Source organism: Chamaea fasciata, unplaced genomic scaffold (assembly GCF_029207755.1).
Source record: "Chamaea fasciata isolate MVZ Bird 193981 ecotype frontalis unplaced genomic scaffold, bChaFas1.0.hap1 SCAF_1, whole genome shotgun sequence".
In the NCBI taxonomy this organism is placed as follows: domain Eukaryota; kingdom Metazoa; phylum Chordata; class Aves; order Passeriformes; family Sylviidae; genus Chamaea; species Chamaea fasciata.
This window is the reverse complement of record NW_027094086.1, coordinates 72102818-72121462: the sequence shown is the minus strand read 5'-3', so window position 1 is coordinate 72121462 and position 18645 is coordinate 72102818. Positions and strand designations below refer to the sequence as shown.

Genomic DNA, 18645 nt, shown 5'->3' with positions numbered 1-18645 from the left:
AGAGGGGGTATAAGAAATTAACAGAAGTAAAGTGGGGGGGGTGGGGTATTGCTTTTTTTTTTTAAATAGAGTGATTTTGGTGAAGAAAAGACTATTCTGTTAACAGCAAAATGTAGTCCTCAGACCAGTTCAAACAGTTGCATAATTTTTAGTTGATTAACACAGAGCAGAGCAAAGAAGCTTATACCAGTGTATCTGCTGGGTGCCCTGCTAGGAGGCACATGTTTTCAGTAAGTCAAGGTTGCATGCTTGAAAATAAATGTTCCCTTTGCATTAAGTCCTTCTTCCTGTGGCTAAAAGGAAAAAGTTTAAGTTGGAATTCTTTTTAACTGGAGCCTTCACAATTGCTCAGTTTCTGAGAGAAAGAACGAGAGGGTCCTCCTGGATGTGTAAAATGATGTGCACTTTTGGGCCAGCACTGACTGTGTGGTGTCACGATGGCAGAATGTCTCCCCACATGCTTAGACATTTGTGTTCAGTTTTGTCTCATCTGTGATGATGGTAAAAGAATACAATTTTTTTCAAAATGTTATGCATTTTTAAAATCCTGTTAATTTAATGTTATACCCATTTTAATGTTAATCCCATTTTAACATTGTGTTTATATGGGAAAATTTAGTATACCCTTCTGTGTGGTCTAATTTTCATTTGTGATCTCTGTGTATCAATACTGCATCCAGCATGAAGTACTGTGAGAGCCAATTTAATTTGTTTTGAAGAAATTCAGACCTTGGGGTAGAAAGTGAGAGAATAAATTGTGTGGTGGGTAAAAGCCCTGACAATTGCAGCACGGGCATCAGCTGTATATATTTGATCTGGTAGAGTTTGAAGCTTTTCTTAGTCAAAGTGGGATTATCTCACAAATTTATCTGTGGTGCAGCTTCTTTTTGCTTTGTTGCATTGTTTCAAGTTATCTTACCTTTGAAAGATGATGAGAACTTTGGAATATGGCAGCTTTTCCAGCAGTATTGTTTGTATTTCTGAAGGGAGTACCAGTCTTAAAATCGGGATTTCCATATGAATTTTGGGTATGTCTTTGATGTTTCTTCTGCTTGTTTGTACTATTTATTTCCTGCAGTTGTTCTAGGAAAATTGTAGTGGCTTGCTCTGATGCAGATGTTCTAAATCAAATACCTCTTTCTTCATATATAATTACAAGAGATCAGAAAAAACAGAATCATACAAATATTTGCAGATAAATTTAAGCAGGACATGCATCCTACTATTCTGGCCTAGTAAGCAAAATCTTTGTTTCACAATTCAAGTTCTTGGACATTTCTAATGGTGTTGTGAATAGGAGTTTACTGTTAATTGGTGAGTTTACTGCAGTTAGTTGTATGTGTATGTATTACGGATTCATATTTTAAACTGTATTTTAAAATCAGAATTGTAAGTGTTGCTTGGTGAATTGTCAAAGATAATGAGAGCCAATATCTGGTACTGAAGTTAATACTGCATTTTAATCAATGTGCCTCAGGACAATGTTCCCGTGCCTCTGCATGCTTCCTGCATAAGTTCTCCCAAAGCTTTAGTACCGAAACTCCAGATCAACCCCAGAAGCAACTACCAAAATCTCCCGCTCTCTTTCATGTTATATTTTTGTATGAAAATGGAATCTCAAACAAACTTGAAATACAGGAAGTAAAATCAGATCCAAGTATTCTTTCTCAGCTGCCTGAGGTGAATGCAGAATCATGTATTTCATGCTCTACTTAGTGTGGTTGTAATAAGTTAATTGAAAATAACTATAGATTCTGTGGATTGAAGATACAGGAGGAGGGAGAGATGTGAAAGGAAGTTCACTGTGGGCACAGTGCAGGGCAATTCTGGGATCTGTTGCCTACTTTCTTAAGCCTAGTGCACAGCAGAGGGTAGAAGGCATTTGTTTTCAACAATAGCTTATGATGAACTTGGTATTGTAATCAAAGTCTTGACAGGGATCCTACTTGTATATTAAAACTCTTCTTCCTTAATCTTGTTAGTACCAAACACAAGAAAAAAATCTGTTGAGGAGCTTGGAAATTATTGTGTGTGTCCTCCCTGGGATGGTGCCCAGGACTGAAGTGTTTACCTCTCTCTATTTGCTTAGCCTGAGGCATTTGTGATTGCTTCAGCATCGTGAGCAGCCAGGGAGATGGGAGTCTGCGTGCATATTGGGTGGCAAAGGGAGGGATGGGCTGCTAGAAGAATGCCAAAGCACTGCAGGCTTCCATTGCTGATGGGGAAAACATTTGGCCCTAGGTAAGAATATTTCAGACAAGGCTTGGAATATGTCCACATCACAATGACCATATTCTTGCCATCTCTACAGTCACCTAAATTAAAGAACCCTAAACTCCACAGCATTCAACTTCATGCTGAAGAGAGAGTAGAAGAGCTAAGAATCTTGCTGGCGGAAGCAGGGAACATCTATCACTTTGGGATTTATGGTACCAGATGGACTGTGTTGTGTGCTCTGGCTTCAGTGATGGATATGTTAAGTTTTGTCTTTTTCTCATACATGCTGAGATGGAAGAAGGGAAAGCATCCATCACTGAAGGAGAACAATCAAAGCCAGAAGAAAAAAAATGGCACAGAATATGAAAGCACTGTAGACAAAGAAACTGTTGTTATTTCTCTCTCTCATATCATAAATGATTCCAACATATTTGGGTTGGGAACCTAAACTGTATAAACTTTGTTGATGAGTTGTACCAACCAATATACACACACACTCCCCTCCCCACCCCAACCCCCTTCCCATAAAGTTTAAGAAGTCTCCCCCCCCTTGGAAAAGGACAAGTCAAGTTTTTTTTCCTGATACATAACAAATAAAATTTATAGACTTACATAGGATTTAATATGATCTCCTATATTTAAAATGGAATGGATATGATTTCTTTAAATCATATTGGAACGCTTAGACTAGCAAAGTGGATAAGCCAGCTTTTGGAATAAACCGACGTGTAAAAACTGGCAGAGTTTTTAAACACTGTACACTGTAATTGCATTTTGTTGGGGTATTATTACTTCAGCTGCACAATTATGGGAGCCTGCTGCATATTAGCAGACACTTTTCCAATAACCTCAGGCTATATGCACTAAGTTGGATTTTCCTCTTCAGACTATCTTCTTGGATTCTCCTAGACTACATTCCACTGCATTTTTTTTCTTTCTTTCTTTCTCTGTAGCAGTGCATGCTGTAAGCAGTAGTGAGTTTAATACTTTCTGCATTGTTAGGCAGTGAACATTATCAGCAGCTGCAATATTCTGGATTAGCCTTTTTGTTGTTATTTGGCATCTGCAGTACCTACATGAATCTGTTCAGTCCTATTTCTCCAGAAGGCAGCTGGGCTCTCTGACTGAGAGAACACAACCATAAATGTTTCCTGTAATTGTCACTATCCTCAGGAGTTCAGTCTTAATTGGAACTGCAGTGTTTCCAATGCAGTTCACTGAGATATATAAAAACTTGCATTTTATTTAAAGAACACGTGTTATGTTAAAAGACATATTCAGATTTTGTAATGGTGAAATGGGGTTAGATCAATGTTCTCAAAGATACACCACAAATCAGTTCCTGAATGAGAACTATAATCCAGGTCTCATAACCGCAAGCTTCATCCTTGGTCCGCTAGCAAGCAGATGTCTCTGAATTAATTATGCTACAGAAAACGTATCAGCTGGTATCCTGCAGTACAGCAAATGTATTTCAGAATAGTCAGTAAAATCTAGGACTTCCCTGGGGCTCGTGGACTTTTTTTTTTCTCTAGGAGGTATCTGTCATCTAAGCTTCATTTGAATTTTTTAAAACTGAAATGAAAAGGTTCACTGGCTTTTGCCAAAGGTCAGAGAAAACAATATTTTTATGGTTACATATTTAAAGATGCATTTGCTAGGAACTAATCTTCCATGATGCCCATAGTTTTGGATTTACCTTTCTTAGCTTACTTGACACCTTTGAAAAATAAAGGAGCCATGTACAGGTTAATGAAAGAAAGGAAGCAACTGTTTCATGCAGACTAAATTACAGAGTATTCAGTTTTGCTTATTTTTCCCAAATTTTCATAGATTTTGGAAAAGCATGATAGTCAATGAAATTTAAGATTTACGTGCTAGCATCAGCTACCAGCATGTCACTTAAATCAGAGAATCGGTTAAGACATGAAATTACTTGGAAGAATTCCAGAAAAGAAATGACATTTTATTCCAAGAATAGTTGTGTTCTTGTCAGGGTGGGTGATGTTGAGACTATTCATCTTACAGGTGAAAATGGTAGAAGAGGTGAAGCAACACAGTGTTGCATATTGGGGAAGAAAGGAGATTTCTTCAGATGACCATTGCATTGTATCCTTCTGCAATATTAAAATACATATGCATACACACACAAAACCAAACCAAAATGAAGAAAAAACCCCAAACCAAACATAATATACATATTGAGTTTCATCTTAAGGATACCCAAAAATGCTAGAAACATTTATTTTTATCTAAGTCTTGTAGAGATACACACAGAAACAAATCTTGTGCATGTCTGCTACAGCGTTCAGTAATTCTTTTCTTTGACTTGCATTATCAAGTTGATTTCTCTAGTCGTGACACTTTTCGCCTTTTGTGTCCTCAGTACTAACACCATTTGGCTGTAAAAGGTTCTTGTCCGTACCCTGGAACTGGAAAAGTCTGCCTGGATCATCAAACAAGTGAAATTCAGGTTCAGAAAACCATGTAAAAGTTTGGAGACATGTAGGCAGCAAATACTAGTGGCAACAGAGCATTTGAAATGTCCTATAGACTTCAGTAAAACACCAGAGAAGCACAAGGATAAATGGTGTCACACTAAAGAATAAAGATTTTCAGAAGTTTTGCTCTCAAACTCAACGAGATCAGAATTGTTTCAGAACTGATTTATTTTAAATCGAATTACCCAGTTGTGTAATTTGCAGAAAGTTGGATAAAGGCCATGTTTTCCCTGCTCTTTGAAGTCTCCATGAAAAACATTACTTCAGTGAGAGCAAGACCACAATAATTTCTCTTTTATTACTGTTTTTCTCCATCTCTACCATTTTAAACAAGGTAATACTGTTTGTTCTATCAGCCGTCTTTATAATGTATTGTACTTTAAAAATTACTATTTTGGGATCATGGTGGGGTTTTTGGAAGAGCTAAGTGCTGCTGCTCTTAGACTATAAATCTGTGGTGGTTAGTTAAAAGGCTAAATGAACATTAACATGTCCTGTCACTTTGACCTCAATGGAGTTAAAGCAAGTAGCAGGGCAAGTTCAGTGGCTTTAAGTGAGTTATTATTAGTCAAATCCCTGCAAAATGAGATGAATGTTATGCCATTCTGTTTTGTAATTTTCATCCAGAGAACTCTGGCTGACTGGTGACTTCACATACTCTGGTCTATGCTTTCCTGCTAGCAATATGTTTCCTGACCTGGCACTCGAGTCTCTGCATTTCTTCTATTTTGGCCTAAAGGAGCCTGTTCTGATTGTTTTGACTTTACCATGCCTATGGAGTCAGCCTGACAAACTCAGGATGAATCAGAGCTAATACTTATGTGATTTTCATGCACCCGTGTGTGTGTGTGCACATGTCCACAGTTGTTCATGCCTGGGAGCCTGTGCTCAGCAAGGCAAGAATGACGTTGGAACTTTAAGAGAGTGCTGTTCTGATTGGATGCTCCTGTTTTGATTGGATGTAATTTCTGAGTTGAACCAGGAGACACGTGTCAAGACCTGGAAGTTTCCCAGCCCTGCCTGTGAAGCAGGAGTGCGCGTAGCACTCTGTACTTCGGCTCTGCAGTGTGTGTCTGCAAGTGTCTGTCTATCTGTTTGGGATGCGTTTGGTTCTATGGTCTCAAGCAGTGGTGGCTGGGACATGTTTAAGGATTGTATTGTTTTGTTCATTTGTTTTGCCTTTTCTCCCTAAAAATCCCTACATTTATTTTATTTTGGTTTTATTCTGCCCAATATTGTGATTTTTTTTGCACATTAACAAAATGCAGATTTATAAGAAGGTTACTTGTATTTCTTTCATGTTTCTTATGCCTAGATTCTGCTCGATAATTGCCATCTTTCCATGTGCGTTCTTTAGTCAAGCAAATAAGCTGGATTTAATAAAATCTTTTTCCTTGTGCAAGGACCTCTTCAGCATGAAGAGAGAAAGATAAGAAGTAATATTTGCTAGCATATATCATAAGGAGAAATATTAGTGTTTGTAGAAGGAACACAAGGTAGTGGATTGCAGTTGTAACCCTTCATCCTTGATTGATTCTTGAAAGTAGGATATATTTGCATAATGCAGGCTTGTTTTGGAGGAGGGGAAGAGGGAGGAGAATATTTTTATCTTTTTACTATTACTCTTGTTTTCCTCTCCCTTTCTCAATTTTGATACATTTTCAGTTTTGACAAGGTTTTTGCTCCTGCCAGATACCAACAGAAGCAGAGAATGTGTTCAGTAGTATTTTAAGTCGTACGTGAAGTTTGCTTGTATTTGTTCAGTTTTCCTGTGCATAGATGGTGAGAACACTGAAGTGCAGAAAACCCCCATCTACGTGGTGTCCTTAACACTTCTACTTTAGCTCCACTGACATCATCCACAGTCACTTGGAGCAGCGTCCTTAATTCAGGTTGTCAGCTTTGTGGAGTAAAAAGCCAAGGCTGTCTGGTGAAATGGTGTGGAGCTGGCTTGTTCTTATCCCACTCTGTGTGCTTTTTTGTCTTGCAAGGTGAGCAGGAGTTGTCATTAGGAGTTGTGTGAAGGTCCTGAGTGCCTGGGCAGAGTCCCAGCTGAGTGAGGGTGAGGTGGGGTTCTGCTGTGGCATGCTGCCTGAGCAGTGCCATGCAGCCATAGCAGAAGTGGGAAGCCTTGGCGTGCAGACGACCATGGTGTCTAGACATGCTGTGGTTATTTCTCTGCTCAGTTCAGTGTGTAGCCAACTATCTTTTCAAGCATAGTAGACAGATACGAGACAGTGCCTGCACCCGTGTAAAACAGCAAAGATGGTCACTGCACGTATGCTCTCCCTGGTGCCCCCGCCAGACTCAATCAGACTGTTTGTTCATACCAGTGACTTTAGCACTGTGTCCTGTCAGAGCAGGAATCAGCACTCCCATGTGTTTAGCTTTCAATCTTGTGATGATTTCTTCAAACCCTCCACAAGTATACACCTATGTCTGTTTTTATCTATTTGCAGATGTCCCCTCACTGCCCCATTCTTTTAAATTAGCGGGCTTCTGGAAAATAAAATGTACCATGGCTCTTGTGTACCGGTCTTTGTCATCGAGAGTCGAGAGTCGGTACAAACAGCTGTTTGGAAACTGACTTTGTTGTTTTTCCTGACCATTTTCATAGAAGTTTTTGTGTTACACTGAAACTGATCATCCGTTCCAGAAGTCATTTTGTAAGGAAAGAGTGGGAGACTGAGGCATGAAGCAAAGCCAGTCTAGCCTTTTTGCTTTAGCAACTGATGCTAAACCAAAGCAAAAGTAAACTAAAACGTGATTGCATACCTTCCAGTAAAATAATTGATGTGGTTTTTTTGCAGTTAGACTTCTAATTTTGGTTGCTTTATTTTCAGTTTCTGTAAGACTGGTTTGGTGTGGGCTGTGTAGACTGAGTTCGCCTAATTTTAGCTTAATTTAGTGAATACTCAGGGTAGTTTCTGGTGTTATCTTACCTGCAGTATGTACTGTATTATGCTTAATGAAGGTGCCACCGAAGTTATAGGAGCAGCAGAGTTGCCAGATGAAGAAATGTAAGGGAAGCAAGATGTGAATCTGTAGAAATCTAACTTATACGTGTTAGTTTTTGTGTGCGAGCATGTTTTCCCTAAATCAGTAAGATGGATTCATCCTCTACTTTCCAGTCTTGTTTAGGTAATTTTTAAGATTAGAATAAAAGTAAACTTGCTTAAGCTTTTACTTTGATCGAATACAATCCGATATGTTTATGTAGAAATAAGAATTGTGAAGTGAGTGGTGGGGGAATGGTGGGCAGGTTCAAGTGCTTATAGAAAGCACTGCTATAGAAAGCACTGTTAGGCTTGTTTAGGAAAATTGAGGTATACAGGCTTCTTTGTAATGTTTCAAAGTCTAATAATTCAACTGCTCATTCTGGTGTAGTGAGTGCATACATAAATCACTTACACACTGCATCTTGGAGATGGGTTGCTTGTAGTTGTCTGTAGAACTTACTGCATGGCAACAGTTATAATTAATTACTTGACAGACTGAATGTCTCAGAGTTGTTTGTCATCAACATGCTCTGGTGACGGGTAGTTTGAGTGCTGAGGAGTTGGAGTATTCTCTGGTACATAGTAGTATAAAAAGTAGAATTTGGTCCTCCTCCAAGTTTTAAATTTGTCCTTGCCTTTCTGAAAAGTGGGAGGCAAAGAAAAGGTGTTGCAATGTCTTGTCAAAAATATAAGCTTCTCCTACCACCTTGAATTGAAGGTGACTTTCCATCCTTTTGCTTTGATTGATCCCTATGCCTTGGAGAATACCATCTAAATCTCCTTTGGCAACTTCTGCAGCAGAGTTTGACATCACTGAATTTCATGGAGGGGTGCGTATATGTGCACATATGATATAAATGATATAAATTATTAATTTAGGAGAAGATATGTAAATTATAATCTGAAGTGCTTGATGATTGCAAGCATGGGATTCTTGAGAAATTTTGATGTGGTAAACATAAATCTGAATCTTTGTTGGCCAACCTGGAGAGTTCTTCTTGTTCGTGTGATGTTTCCAAGGATTTCTATGCTTATGCATTTGGCAGATTTCCTGAGACTTTCATAGGTCAGGAAAGCACTGGAAAAAAATCACAAACACTTGCAGTCATCTAGTACAGTCATTTCATATAAGTGAGTAAACAGAGTGGAACAATGACTCCTTTTTTACCTCATGTCTCTGTTTAGGTTCAAGGGTGCACTGTTGATTGCTGGTGTATTTGTTCTGTTCTGTAGATGTTCCCAATCTAGGAAACGAATGCTTAAATTGGACAGAGTACTACTGTTTTTTCTTGTGAAGTGCTTTTTTCTTGAGGTGTTGAGAGCAGGAAACTGCTATGTGATTCCTGTCTTGCCATTTCAAATAGAGAGAGCACTTGATCGATTAGCTGTACTTCTTGTTTCAATAAATAGTAGAGAAAGATAATTTTTTGAATATTTATATTGTATTTGTCATTCCTACAAGATGGGTTAATGTCTTGAAATGTGCTTAATGATGCATCTCTTTCTTAAAAATGCCTTTTATATTGTTTTGAGATATTAGAGAGTAAATCCATTTTTCTCTTGAACTTTGTGTTTTATGGAAAGGTAGAAGAATACTGAAGTTTTAGCTATCTGAATTTTGTCCTGGATTTTACTCAGGGACAGATTTAAGTCCATGTATTAGGCATGTTTAATTTTAGTGGTGTTAAGGCACCAAGGCAAAATTTTATAGTAAAGATTTTTCTCAAATTCATGTCTCATACTTTTTGATAATTCTGCAACAAGTATGCCTCTCCTGATTCTCATCCCAAGCTACCTGGTATTTTGAAGAATTTTTTTTGTTCTTTTCTATCTCTTTCCATTTGGTTCTTGTTCACACTGTGTAGTTAAAGTGCCTTACATTACTAATTTATTGACCTGAGAGACATGTTTTATGTCTGCAATAAATGAGAATTGCTGATGAGCTGTTTTCTCAATACCTATTATCTCCTGTGTTTCCTTAACTCCTAGGAGCCTCCAAGGCAGACCCAGGACCCCACTTTGGCTCTGCACAAACACTGAACAGAGGCAGTACGTGATTACAGAGGGATGGTGACTAAAAGGTGGGTAATAGACTGTATTTTGTTCAGTCAGTAGATGATGATGTCATGGAGAGATTGTAAGATTATGTCTGGAAAAAATACTTGTGACTATGTAGACCATTACAGTTTTTCTGCCTTTCTCTTTTCCCTAAGCTAAGGAAATTCAATTAGTGGAAATGGGAGGAATGAAAGAAGAAGAAGCTGCAATTCTCCTCTCTTCTCACCTCTCTTAAATTATGCTCAACTTCAGAAAGGGAAACTATGTAAAAATGAGGATGTTTCTTTGAAGTGACATTGAAAAGGTAACTGTAAAAGTAACATGTTTGTAGGTGACTATTTCAGGATGCTGTTTTGGTGGCTCAACACAATTCCTTACCATCAGTCTAAAAACGTCTTAGGAAAAGGAAGCCTGTATAGCTAAATGACAAGGTAGAGAAGACTATTTAAAACAAGAGGACATCTTAAAACAAGCTGTGTCTCTGTTCAAAGAAGGAAATAAGACCAAAACATTCCCCTATCAGGCTAAACAGAAAGTTAGTAAATGCTTTTTTCAACCACACCAAGAGCAGTAGGCCAGCTGGAGACTGTGTGGCCTGTGTGTAATGGCACTATGACAGGAATGATCTGAGATAAAGCCGTGGCAGAAAACTGAGTAATTCTTGTGTGTATGTGCTCACCACTGAAAAGTGTGGGGTGGTTCCTGTTTTGGAATCCTTATGGAAGTCTTAGGAGGTTGCCTTTCTGGAACAAATTTCATGTTCTCAATTTAACAGGTCCAGATGTAGTTTATCCAGTTGTTTTAGGAATGGTAGAGTGAAATAGACCAGCTACTGACAGCAGCATGCAGCCCCTTGCTTTTAAGTGTCTCACCAGTTGAGTACTTGAAGATGTCTAATTTCATACTATATTTCGGGAAGCATTATGTCGACTCAGGGAGTCTAAAAACCAGTGAGCCTCTTGTTTAAACTGAGTGGATTAATTAAAAATTAGATTAGTATCTCTGTTTTAGAAAGAACATTGAGTATTACAGTGGAGATACTGAGAAAGGATTGATTTCTGTGAATAAAAGCCTGATTAAGAGGATGTTTAAGACCTAGTAAATTTGTTAATATTAGCTTTCAACTACTTGAAGGATGTTTACAAAGATGATGGAGCCCATGTTTCTACTTGTGGCAAAACAATGGCACGTGTTAATGTACCCAGATTGCAAATTGAAATGTCCCGATTGAATGTTGTAGGTAAATCTTTTTCAGTAGGAGTGTAGTGCAGCACTGAATGAAATTTGAGTTTGTGGCAGGGGTGGACCTTTCAAGTCTTAGTTGGACAGTGCTGTGGCTGACCTGATCTTCAGTGGCTTTTAATGGCTAGCCAGACTTTCTGACCGAAAGACTCCCAGAGATCTTGTCTAGCTGTAATTTTTGTCATTTGAAATCAAATCACAAAAATGGCCTTTGTGGTCTTTGAAGGAGATAACTGGCATGCAGGTGAAAGACATCATTGTTCTACTTAAATTATGAAAATATATTTTTTATTCAAAGTTCTCTTGAAAATTTTTTAAAGGAACGAAACAGGCACCTTTAAAGTTAAGGAGGGCTGCCAACTTTAAAGCAAGGTAAGGAAAATACTTCAGGAGAAAAGTGTTGAAAATTGCCAGTGAATTTCCATAGATATCTCTGTGAGTGCCCAGGGGTATTTTCATATTCATGAGTGACTTGGGATGAAAGTGTGGTGACAAGGTTTGTTTCTGAAACAAAATTTTTCAGGACAAAAGAAGGTAAACAAAAAAGGGGGCAGACTGAAACAAATGCAAAAGAACTGTGTAAAACCAAGTGGCCGTTAAAATGATGGAAGAAATTCAGGATCAGTAATGTTAAAGTATTTTGAGTTAGCTTGAGATTGTGAGACTATAAGCAGGAATTCATTGAAAAAAGTCAGCTCTATACGTTAGTGGCAATCAGGAAGTAAATTTATATCAGGAATTGTTCTGGAAGAAGAGAAATCAAAATATTAGACCACTTTCTAAATCTGTCAAGTGTTTGTGTCTTAAAGATGGGATGCTGTCCTGGTCTCCTTGTCTCAGAACAAGTGGTGTACAACAGGAAAAGTTTCAGAGAAGGGCAACAAAAGTGAAGAGCAGCAGGATGCAGGTGACATCCATGGAGCAGCATCCATACAAGAACAACTAAGTAGCTGAGAGTTTCCAGAGTGGAAAAGAGGGAATGACTAGATGCTAATGCTAGGTGTTTATAGAATTATAGGAGCTGCGGGGTGTGTGGATGGGAAATGAATGTTCAGTGCCACCTAATTTTGTATTAGACTAGAGGTGAAACAGGCAAGGAACAGTTTTAAAGCTAGGAAAAGAAGTGGTTTGGTTTAGTTTTTTTGCATAGTGTGTAAGTCAGTTCTGAAATTCCTTGCCACAGCATGCTGTGTGCGGTGCATTGGTATAAAGAGCTTCTGAACAACTTTGGAAAAGGAGGTGGAAAAAAAGAAAGGAAGAAAAAAAAGAGTTGATAATCAAAGAGGTTACCCCTGGGTAAGAAAGTTACTGAGCTGCAAATTATGGAAAGTATGAAGTGTTTTGGGGAGAGTAGAAGAGAATTTTTGTATGTGGCTGCTCTAATCTGCTCTTAGCTGCTTCTGAAGACAGAGTAGTAGGTCAGGCTAGATGTTTTTGTCTGAGTTGGTTTTGTCATTTCAGTGGGCCAAACAGCCAGCCTGACCCACTGTGGTGGTTCTTCAATGCTATTTTATAAACAGCAAGGTTGCAGGGTGCAGTCCCAGAAGACAACTCTGTTACTAACACTGTTTTAAAACATGCTAAGCTGTTATGTAATTTGAGGTCTCCCACTGAGCTTGCAGCCTTTTCCCTCATTGTAAGATAAATGCTTTTAATCTTATTTTGGCACTTGATAAATTACGATTAAATTTGTTCTAATATATTCAAGCTGTTTCTTTGAGAGTTCAATTCTTAGTCCAGAAATCTCAGTTTTCTGTTTACTCTTTTCCCTGTACAGTCTGTAGTGCCTGTCAGGGAATGAGGAGTTACCAGAGCACTCTTTCTCAATCTGTGAGTTCTAGTGACACCCATTTTTGGTGTAGAGACAGTAAACTTCAAGGGAAGAGATAAGCAAGAAGAAATGGCAAAGCCATTCAAAAGGAAGTACAAAGAGAATGAGAAAACACTGATAAATTTGGAGATAGTTTTGTGCTTCCGAATTAGCTTGAGAAGCAAAGTGTTGGAGTTATATTATCATGATCAAAGGGAAAAGGCTAAAAGTGTCAGCTTTTTGTAATGGTAGCAGTTTAAATGGCTGGAACAGATAAGATTACTGGAAGTAAGATGGTCATGGGAGAAGATTAGAGGAAAATAGGTAAATTGGTCTTAAGGAATTGAATGAAAAGATGTAAACAAAGTTGAGGAACTACTGAGTAAAGTTCTGAAGAATTAACAGAATTCTAGGACCTTAGAGAGGAACAGATACTGGGAATAAAAGCAGCAGTATGTTTGGTTTTCCATCAGTGGTTTATGGATGTGAGATGGATGGATCCATGCAAGCATCAAAAAGTATTCCAGCCTTCTCTGCCAGTATGTGTGCTTCCTCTAGGTAGTTTTCCAAGGGGACTTGAAATCAAAACATTTCCGAAGGGGTGATTTTTTTTTTTTTTTTCCATTAGGTCACAGAGGTTAGTTGCTCTTGGCAAAAATGAATTTTGTTAAAACAGTAGCAAAAATGAATCTAAAGAAGCTGAAATGGAGGCTAACAATTGCTGAGTAATATGGCCAAGACTTGCAAAGACAAAAATGATATGAAAATTTCAAATAGTGATGTACAATCCTGAGGAAAGAGTATTTTTCTTGCAGGAAGAGGGGATACAAAGGTGTGGTTTTAGATAAATGGATAGGAATTGCAGAATAAGGGCAGTTAGAAGGGAAAGAAGAATTATATAACATAAGTCATTACTAATTTAAAGTAATGCTTAGATCATCCATTTCTCCACCCACCTAATTCTTTGACCTCATCTGTTTATGAAGAAAATGTCTTCTTCCTGGACTTCTGACTCGTCTGGTGTCTTCCTTGTGGCACTGTGTATGTAGTGATGAGGGTTTCCCTTTGTGCAGGACCTGTGGAATTTTAACAAATGAAACATAACAATGAAAATGTCAGTAGTAGTAGTTGTTCTTTGTTACAGGGAACCTGCATTGCTTCAAAGCAGCAATAGCATTTTCAGAGTCAAAGGAGCTGCATTCTCTTTCAGAAACTTTGTGCCTGGTGTGTAGCATAACTGCAGATCACTGAGCTGCAAACAGCTTTGTACTGAAATGATGAATTGTGCTGGGCTTAAATCTGCATATGAGGTGAAGAAGGATCAGGGAGGGATGGATGAGGTCATTGTGCCTAATGGAAGAACCTTTGTTTCTTGCTACAGAGAATGAGACTTTTCCCATTAAAGCCAGTTAAATCTCTGGGATTAATGGCATCTAGAAGCAGGGTTTTAACACCTGGTGTGAAACTAAATGGTCTTTGATTTATAATTTTAATCTCCCTGCTTTTTCTTATGCTTAAAATTCTAGTTAGGGGTGAGGTTCACCTTCCCCCCCACTGGCACAACTGCTCTCCTTTAGGTCACACTCCTTGAAATGGAGATGCTACCTTTAATTATTCCAGATACCTCTCATTTGTCTAAAGTCTCATGGGATGCTTTCTCTTGTTGTGATGATTGAAAATGTCAGAAGAATTTGTAGAGAATGACACTGTTTTGAGACCTTTTGAGCAGGCTCTGTTGATCCAAATTTGACGCATTTATTTATATATTTTTTTCACATGACAGAGATTTTTATACTTGCAGTGTGTGCATTAAAATATGCATAGCCTGTTTTCTCTGGAAGCTCTGTCGGCAACACCACTGAAGCAGTTTGAATTATATTTCACTCGGATTCAGATTGTATCTTTATAAAATGTGGTGAAATCCAGTGCTGGAAAACATGCAAGATTGACAGTCCTGGAAATTGAAATCCCTGTTAATCCATGTACTAGCTAGCACAGCCTAGCTGGAGCAGACTTTCTATCTTGGCAGCATGGCTTATGGTTAACCTGATGAGATGACCTCTGTTTTAGTTATTTATTATTTACAGAGCACTGAAGGTTTGCAGAGATTTTTCACAGTGAGAGCAACATGTTTCAATTTCTTTTACCAGCGTCTTTCTATATGATGTGTTTATTACAGTATAAATACAGGTTTATATCTTTTAAAAAAGCAGAGCTATGAACTCTGCCCAGAATTTCTTCTGTAAAAGTGGTTTTTGTGTACAGTTGTATTATTAGTTGTAGAAATCAGTAGGGCTGTAGTGAAAGAAACAGAATGCATCATGGTGACATTAGCAATTTAGGATTTCTGCTAGATCACTCTGCAACTGTCCCATCAGCATCGTGGTGAAATTGCCATGTAACAGGAGAAAGAGTTGGCCACGTATATGAAAGGATGGAGGGAATTTGTTCTGTGTCTGAAATATCTGTATCTGAAGTGTGCACCTCAGAGAGAGACCCATTCTCTCTCTGGGGTGAAGCATGCTGAGGTAGGGCATAACAACCACATCATGCTAGGAAGTTTGGTAGGTTGAGTGTTATTTGCATTTTAATTGTCTGTCTTCTCAAGTTACACATTTCCCAACATTGTAAAATATTTTTTTTACTTGTGTTTTACCTTGTGTCACTAATAGACACCGCTTCCAAGGATTGTTTGTATGTATGTTTGTTTGTTTGTTTACTTTTTTGTTTACTGGCCATTTTCCTTGGTATTCCTTCTAAAGCATTGATCTTGGACTGTTGTCCTGAAAGTAGATTTAGCAACGTGTCTTTCTGTAGCAGTATGCAAATGACATCAATGCAGAGACTTAGTAAATAAAGGAGAAAGAATATAACTGCAAAAGTCTTACAGAAGGAGAGAAGAGAGGGAGACTGTGAGATCTTATTATTGTAAGAGCATTTTTTAGTACCACTCTTAAGTGAAGAAACAAAATAAAAGCAAATGCAGGAAAGGAAAGGTAGTGTGTTAGTATTTTATTTGTGTTTAAAAGAATACCCTCTTCTGCTGATGACAGCATGTTTTGGTTACCTCAGAAAGGAGAGGAACTGTGGTCTACAGAGTCTGGAAGGCTGAGGGTGGATGGACATAGAGGAGCAAAAAAAGGGGTGCAGGCCCTACTGTATGGGTTTTGGGGTGTATATATATAAAATATATATTTTTGGTATTTGGTCTTGGGCAGCACTAAGGATCTTGGTAACTGCGTGTCATCCAGCCTTGGCACAAAATGAAGGGATGGTCAGGAAGTTTCCCTTTAAGCAACTGTGGGGGTTTTAGAAAAAATGGATACAAACTAAACAGCCCAAGAAAGCTGAATCTGTGCCTTTACTGGTAGAAAAATCTAAGCAAAGATACAATCATCCTATGTGTTTCTATTTAGTAGCTGAAGGTGACCTTGAGACGTTTGGTCTCTGAAGTGTAGATTCCTCAAAAGGAGCAGTCAGAGCTGTGTTTCAATGCATACAATCTGTGCATACATACTGTATGCTTATAAGATTGCAAAGTGATAAATGAAAAATGATAGCTACAAAGCTACCAAAGTGATTTTCGATATGATGGAGACATCAGTGACCCTTCATGTAATTTAGTCTTTGACTGATGATAGCTGTCAGCCACTGAGAAACCATTGGGATAGATGTCACTTAAGAAATTGAATTTTCACAACATTGTTAGTTTGTGAAATAACTTTACGGAATAGGTTTTTTCCTGAAAGCTTGTAAATGGGAATCATTGAAAAGAGCATAGTCATTAAGAATTAGATAAACCATGGAATCAAAGTAATCTAGATAAAATAAGAGGCTATTTCAGACTGGGAAAAATAGAGTATATTTATTTTATTATTTTTGAGACACAAATACACAGAGCAGCACAGTGTTTGCTCTGAAGAAAACACACAAGAGGATTTCCTTTATTGAAACAAGCATGTCAAGAGCCATTCATTTCTCATTTAACTTTAGGCTATTTGACATCTCCTTATTTGTTGTTTGACAACTTCATTGAGAGCATTACACCAGCTAGTATATGATTTCTGTTGTGTCAAGTTTTGCTACTTTTAAACAGATTTAAAAATAGAATTAAAATTTTTGACCGTTGTGTTGTAGGAGAAAAATAAAATTATGATTTATTCTCTTTAGAAGGATTTTTTTGTGTGTGTGTGTGTCGTGATATATTTTAATATCTTGTAAAAAATAAACAAGTTTGTATTGACAAGGTTCAAGCATGTGCAGGGATGTTCCTCGTGTGTGAAACCTCTGTATGTGGATACATGGGGTCTTGAGTTGTAAGCATTGTAGTAGTAAAGAATTTGGCCTTTTGTTTTTGCAAACTCTGATGGTTTGGATATTTTAGCTGTACGATGCTCTTTGAAAATCTTTCTGCCTTTCTTTTCTTAATTTTACCTGGTTTATTTTAGAAAAGGATTCATTAACTTGATATTTCGCAGAAACTTTAAAATATCTGTATCGTACTTCAGGATTTAGTATTTAAAAATGTGGATGAACTTTCAGAAAGATCTAACAGAAATAATTTTTTTTCCTTCTGGTTTCTTGTTTCAGGATTATGATAGCTTTATCAGGGTTCCCTATGTTTCTGATGAACATCTTCAGAAGACAGAACTGATGCAGAGGGGAGCTGTCCGATTTTTCTGTTGCACTTCTAATTGAATCAGAGATATGTGTGCAAGATCTGATACAGAAGAGTTTAATTTGGATTGGTGGAACCCCCTTTGCATATAGTCATGGGAGTTAATCATGGGACTACAGGAAGCATTTTAGGGTGCTTTCATATGTGTGTTAAATCTTTGTAAGTGTGTGGAAAAACCTTACTGATTTATAAATTATATAAATCATAATCTTTGCAGTGATAGTGATAAAGGGCGACAAAGAGAAATAGCAGCCTAGTTGTCCCTTATACAATCTGCTCTGGTGGGAGATGTCTCTGCCTATGGGACACCATCAGCAGGGTTGGACCTAGATTATCTCTAAGGTCACTTTTAACCAAAACCATTCTGTCATTATCTGATACTAGTTGTATATTGTCAGTACTGATTTGTATAATCAGTGCAGGCTGAACTGTTGAATGGTCCAGGCCACTTATCCTGTTGGACAGTCTATTGCTTTTCCAAGAACTGGTGAACAAATCCAGAAGCTTGGTGAGATGTGTGTGTGTGTTTTGAATGCTTACCTTGATAGAAAAGCTACATATAAATGAATAGGTGGGGAATAGAAGTGTTCTGTAGCAGTGATGTGGGATGGGAGCTCTGAGCTGCCTTACCTCTCATTGTCCTTCATAACAGTCTGCTAAACCTCACTGTCACTTAAGCTGTTGCTGTGAAGGCAGAATATATTGGTTATTCATGGAAAATAACAAATCAAAAGCTGGTAATTAGATGGGAATTAAGAGGAGCTGGGAGTCTGGAATGCATTTGCAGATGGGGCCGTGGGGCTGAGTGGATTTGCCATAAAAGTTATGCACTCCTCCACTCCATTTTGGTTGTCTTAGCTGTGACCACCCTGCATTTGCTGAGAAAGGTTTATTTAATACTCAGTGCCCTTTAAAACTGTACCAAAGAACTTCAGGACTGAACCCACTGCAAGAAGGTGAAGTTGCCTTTATTATCTGACTGAAGCAGGCTGTCACAATAGTCATTTCATTACAATATGGAGTTTATCCAGCAGGTCTTTTTAAGGTAGTAACTGCTTTAATATAATCTTTATTTTGGAAGTTTGCCCAGTATTAATGTGCAGAATACCCACTAATAGTTTTGTTTTGACAGTACAATTT

At 38.0% G+C, this 18645-nt stretch overlaps 1 protein-coding gene across 4 annotated transcripts in view; it reads left to right on the top strand.

Moving 5' to 3' along the window:
* Positions 1–18645, top strand: part of SEMA5A (semaphorin 5A) — a 318649-nt gene that overhangs the window by 74274 nt on the left and 225730 nt on the right. For all 4 annotated transcript variants that reach the window (XM_066186026.1, XM_066186022.1, XM_066186035.1 and 1 more), the window contains one exon: positions 9707–9798. The gene's annotated coding sequence lies outside the window, so the exon portion shown is untranslated. The remainder of the gene's footprint in view (positions 1–9706; positions 9799–18645) is intronic.